The sequence below is a fragment of the Falco cherrug genome, chromosome 8, assembly GCF_023634085.1.
Source record: "Falco cherrug isolate bFalChe1 chromosome 8, bFalChe1.pri, whole genome shotgun sequence".
Taxonomy (NCBI): domain Eukaryota; kingdom Metazoa; phylum Chordata; class Aves; order Falconiformes; family Falconidae; genus Falco; species Falco cherrug.
In genome coordinates this window covers 29127934-29134159 of record NC_073704.1, presented here as the reverse complement: position 1 = coordinate 29134159, position 6226 = coordinate 29127934, and positions in this window count along the sequence as shown.

Here is a 6226-nt window from a genome sequence, read left to right as displayed (position 1 = left end):
TGTGCCAGCAGCTGTTTTCACACCTGAGGGCAGTAATGAACTGCTGCTGGCTACTGGTGTGACGATATAAGCCCACATCACTCTGCTGAAGTGGGAAGATATTATTATTTCATTTTATAGGTGAAAAACAGCTTGAGGGGTTTAAAACCTAAATGCCCCAAAGTATGCAGGTATTTTGTAAATAGCACAGTGAGGTGTTTTGCACTTCTAAGGATCCCAATTTAGTAATTTTGAAAGATTGTAAGTTGTTATGTGACAAAAGAGATATGTCTCTTCTCCATGCCTCGGAGGCTTTTTTAAATCACTTGAGTCCTTCCCTCCAGGATTGCATCCTTAGAGTGATTGTAAGATTGAGGAATACAAAAAAAGTGCACACATTCATTGAATTTGCAAGAGTAGTATTTCCTCCCATAAATGAGGAGAGATGGGCTTTAAATAAGAGTGGCCTTAGGAACGTAGCTATTTCTGGAGGGACTAGGGTCATGCAAGGTCAGAATAAACCTGGCAGTCCCAATCCTGAACATTTTTTTCCAGCTTAAACAGTGTTGCAAGTGAAACACCTCACAGAGAGGCAAGGGAAGCAGGGATCTACATGCTTTACCTATGGAGAGAAACTAAGCAACCATTTGAAGGTCACTGCTTATTAGAGTAATTGACTGAACATTAAATCAGCAGGATGTTAATATCCAAGGGTTTTGGCTCCAGTCCTGCAAAGTCCTTATGCCAACTCCAGGTAGGTTTTCTGTACCCGGAACTTGCTTCTTTGTTCTGTTATTTTTTTGCAAGGGAGTTAAAAGTGTGAAGGACTTTGCTGAGATCACACTTTCTTTCTGGAATCTTTTTTATAGAAGTTCATATTGAAGACACTTCCAGAGTGCTTCTTTCAAAAAGATTGTCAGCTTCTCCACAAGTGATACTTAGCCCATCTTGGACATCAGTTCTATTAATAGGCTGTCAGACAAAATGTCTTCAGTCTGAAGTCACTTCTCCCCAGACTCCACTCCTCAATTAAAAAAACCCCATACCACAAACAAACCAACCACAAACCAAACAATTTGATGTATCAGCTGACTGTAATGCACACTGCCTGGGTCAGGGCTGGCTATCCCTCTAGGTGGGAGAGCAAAAAGGTCCATCATGTGCTTTTGTACGCTATTCATCAAGTAGGGCTCTGGAAAGGGCATCTCCAATCATTCAGCCCTGACGCTTATTGCTCTGTGTCCAAACAGCTGAGACAGAAATGCCAATGCTTGTGTAAGGTGCCATGTGAGAGAAGCATAACCAGACCTGAAATACCTGGCTGTCGATTTGGTGTGTCTAGGAGCACTTGCTGCATTTAGTTAGTGCCGGTTAAAGTAGGAGAAATAACAGTGTGAAACTTGCTAGCTTATTTTCTTGTTCCCGGCTGTTGTTTTTTGGTTTTTTTTTTTTAATCTTTCTCCAACCTCTAATGACTTACAGATTGTCCGCAGCCTGTGTACATGGCCAGGCATGGCACAAAGCCGGGGGGCTGCAGCCTGGAGACTGTATGAGCTACCATCTAAATCCAGAAAGTGAGATGACACCTGTGCTGGACTCCTTCAACAGGACAATATCACCAAGCACAGTTCTAGTTTTCATTGCACTTTTATAACCTCAGATGCCAAACCCACATTTCTTTCTCCTTCTTTATTTCCTCCATTACAAAATCCACCTGGACAAACTTACCCCAACAGCTGCCCTGCCAAGGAGTTTTCCAATCTTGTAAGAGTCACCCTGAAAAGAGTGGCCTTCATCCTCATCCTTCTTGGCTCTCTCCCGTAGCTGTCAGAAATTGCAGCTGTTATCATGGCCCTGCTACTATTAGTACTTTCCTGTGGTATCAGTTGAAAGATCCCACTGCTTCGTCACAGATCTGCTGTCTTGGACTCTGATCACACACTGAACGACAACTGCTATCCTAAAGCACTTACAATCTACATAGATGAGACATGCTAGAGGTAGAAGATAAATTCTAATTTGACAGAGGAACCATAAAGTAAAATCAGTATTTAAAGATGTTCAGTGCTTTACCAAATCATCCAAAGAGTTTAGGTCCAAAAACCTAAAACTGAGCAGGTAGATTCTTCAAAGGCTCCTCTCATGATGGTTATATATGTGCCTTAAGTGGAGCCCATGAAATCACAACTGTCTTAAAAGCTAAACCAAAGTTGTCTAAGGACTATACAGAGAACTATCAACAGAAAATAATCATGTTTCCCAAGTCTTTGCCTGGTGCTTTCTTTGTTTTTATGGTAAATAACAGCAGCAACAAATTTGTTTAGTGGAAAGAAATTATTTCCGGTTCTTCACCTCTGATAGTTTTTATTTTGGTATTTTTAGCAAAGAAAAAGTAGCAATCTATGTCATGAGAAGTACAGTATTTGCCATGAGAAATTTTGTAAAGTATGTCCCATGCCACCCTAGTATTTAATAACGTTTTGGCATTCAGGCTTTCACTTTGGCTCAACTTCAAACTTGAGCTGTAGTTCAGGCATTTTATAGTTTCCAACTGTGATAATTTTGACTCCTGTAAAAAAAAAAAAAAAGAGTATTTTTTAAATATATATATAAAAGTTTATTTTTAGGCATCCACTTGCCTCTAAAATTGCTCTTGGTGACAACTATTCCAGGACATGACTGGCTAGGTGTCTGCAAACATTGTACTGCCTGTCAGGCTAACTTGGTTTCACCATCTCAGAGGAACGGGTTGAATTCTAACAAAGAGTAATAGGGACAAAATGAAAATGCCTGTAGAATAAAGGATAAGGCTTCTACAGGTAAACAAATTAGCTTTTGTCTTTGGTAGACCCAATTAACTGGAGTACAAAAAATCAGAACAAATAAATAAATAAATAAATAAACTAACCCTCTAAAACCCAGCAGCAGATTGCTACATTAGCATGAATATTTCATGTCTGGTCTGAGGATGCCCACACAGAATTTTATTTTGTTCTGGAGTTTGCTACTAAACACCCAGAAATTCTGCAAGGTCTTTGCTATATGTCCCTGTTCCCAGTATTTCGTGCAGGGACTGATACCTCTTGCACATTTAGACTAGCTGTGTGCAATGTGGAGTGGAAAAGACAACTGGAGAAATAAAAAAAGCCATTTCCATTTTGACAAAAAGGCTAAAAAAAGATCAAGCAAAGCTCAGTCCTGTCAAGTGTTATCAATAATAAGAGGGCCTGACAGCATTTGGCTTAAGCTTGTCCATTTTGGGCAAGGACAATCCGTTGTTTCAACGGTTCTGAAAGGGAGAAAATGGCACGTGTGATCCTCAAAGGGCTGCACCACAGCTCCTGTGCCCGTCATATGTCAACATACATTAGGTTTCCTTTTCTACTGGGAAACTGCTGTCAGTCTGATGGCTCAGCGTACTGATGTTTACAACATTAATGGTGCTTCTGGGGGATCTGGAAGGCTGAAGTGCTTTGTTGCATGTGATGATTTGGGGGACAGAGTGGAGGTTAGCAATCAGAGGGATTTGGATTAGATTTGGTTTGGTGGTGGCACCATGGTTGTCAGGCTCCTTTCACCCTTCCAACCCTTACGCTTCAATTAGAGCCAAGTGGAGCTAATTCACCTTCAGCCATGCTATTGTTACTGGACCACGGTATCATGCAAAACTGATGCTGGTAGGGAAACTAAAGTGCAGATGCAGGTGAAAAGCTGTGATCATTGTCACTGTGGCATCTGCTTTCCAACTTCCTTATACACTGAATGTCAGCCTCAATAGCCGTGACCGGAGCATGTATCATTCTCGGGAAGTCACAGACTTCCCAGCCAGGAAATTGGTCCTGGCCTCTAGCAAGCATATGTGCCTGTTGGATTAAGAACAATAATAGATGTTTAGAAGACTTCCTTTTTTTTTCAATTTTTTTTTTTTTTTACTTTAGCCTGTTCTGCTCTTTCCTGCTGGCTCTGGGAGCAGATATTACCTCCTCTTATACACCCACTGACTGCAATGATCTTCAATAGCAATGCTGTTATTAAACGACAGGATTGCAGAAGTCCTTTGAGGCTTCAGCAGGGATGAAGCTTTAGTGTCTTGTTTTATTTACTAGAAATGTGAAAAGGCCACATTTATGATCAGCGGCACAGGGTCCAGCTGGAGGTCTGTGGCCAGCAGTGTTCCCCAGGGGTCTGTGCTGGGCCCAGTCCTGTGCAACTTATCTATCGGTGACCCGGGTGAAGGCACAGTGTCCTCTCAGCACGTTTGCTGATGACACAGAGCTGGGAGGAGCGGGTGACACACCAGAGGCTGCGCTGCCATCCAGCGAGGCCTGGGCAGGCCGCAGAGTTGGGCAGGGGGGGACCTGGTGGAGTTTAACACAGGCCAGTGCAGGGTCCTGCCCCTGGGGAGGGACAGCCCCAGGCACCAGCACAGGCTGGGGGTGACCTGCTGGGAGAAGGCCCTGGGAGTGCTGGGGGACAGTAAGTTGCCCACGGGCCAGCGGTGTGCCCTGTGGCCAAGGCGGCCAGTGGGATCCTGGGGTGCATGAGGAGGACCGTGGCCGGCAGGTGGAGGGAGGTGACCCTGCCCCTCTGCTCTGCCCTGGTGAGGCCCCATCTGGAGCGCTGTGTCCAGTGCTGGGCTCCCTGGTTCGAGACAGGGAACTACTGGAGAGGGTCCAGCAGAGGGCTAAAAGATGATGAGGGGATTGGAGCATCTCCCTGATGAGGAAAGGCTGAGAGAGCTGGGCCTGTTTCATCTGGAGAAGACTGAGAAGGGATCTTACCAAGGTCTACAAATATCTTAAAGGCGAGTGTCAAGAGGATGGGGCCAGGCTTGTTTCAGTGGTGCCCAGACACAGGACAAGGGGCAACGGGCACAAACTGCAACACAAGAAGTTCCATTTGAATATGGGGAATAACTTCTTCACCTCGAGGGTGACAGAGCACTGCAACAGCTGCCCAGAGAGATTGTGGGATCTCCTTCTCTGGAGACATTAAAAACCTGCCTGGATATGATCCTGTGTAACTCACTCTAGGTGAACCTGCTTTAGCAGGGGTTGGACTAGATGATCTCCAGAGGTGCTCTCCAACCCTGACCATTCCGTGATTCTGTGATTTTTTCAAGCAGAGCTAACGATTCAATGTTCACTTTTAGCACTCTCTAACACCAATATAAAGAACCTGCAGGTCATGGAGAGTTTGATCATCACTTTTTCATCATCAAGCTGTTTTTTTCCAGTATGTCAAACAAAAAAGAATGACTGACAAAATGTCACACACATTCTTACATTAGTAAATGACAGAGCTAACACTCATAAAGAAAAAAATACATATCTTTTGCATTTTGGAGGCAGAAAGCCTGCTAATTTTAGTTGAGGACTTGTATACTTAGAATTCGAAAACTAAAATGGTAAATGTGAATTACAAAGACCTTATGCTCAGCACACTCTACATATGCAATCAGACTTGATCTTGCAATGCTCCCAAGCCTCTGAGGGCAGAAGGGAGATTTTTAGAAGCACAAGTAAGAGGCAGGTATCAAACTCCCCCTTTTTTTCAGTGATATTTTGACACCCAGCCATGCTTCCTGTTTTGCAAGATGTCCTATCAAGTGACTTCACTTTGTTAGAGAATCTTTGGTGTTTAATATCTGTTATTAACATGATCACAATTTCTTGCAAATAACTCGGATACAGTAAAACAAAAAGATTTAGAGCAGAAGTAAAGAACAAAATGAGCACAAATAGCTAACTATCAGTCAGACATTGTATATGGACAAAATGAGAACATGCATAGAAGTTCTTTGATGAGGCATTCACAAAACAAAATGATGATATAAAATTGTAATAAATTAGTGACAAAAAGATATACCAGGAGAGAAAAAGCTCAACAAATCTGATGATTACCCTGAAGAATAATGGAGACAAATCTCATTACACATTTCATGTGATGTTATCTGCTATATCACATATAGTGCAAGCAGGAACACGAGATAACTTTCACCAACTGTACTTGTATATTGTTATGTTTGACAAAGTATAGTGTTAGGCAGCTACATCCTGAGTTGGTGAAATAACTAGTTGGATGTGTTCACTCAGGCTGTATTAATTTAAAAAGTGAATAAAAGTTACAAATCATAAAATTGTAGAATAATTTGTTTGGAAAGAAATTCTTGTAGGTCAGCTAGTTCCAACCCCCCCTTCCCCAGTGCAAAGCAGAACTAACTTCAAATGAAAGGATGAAAAAAAGA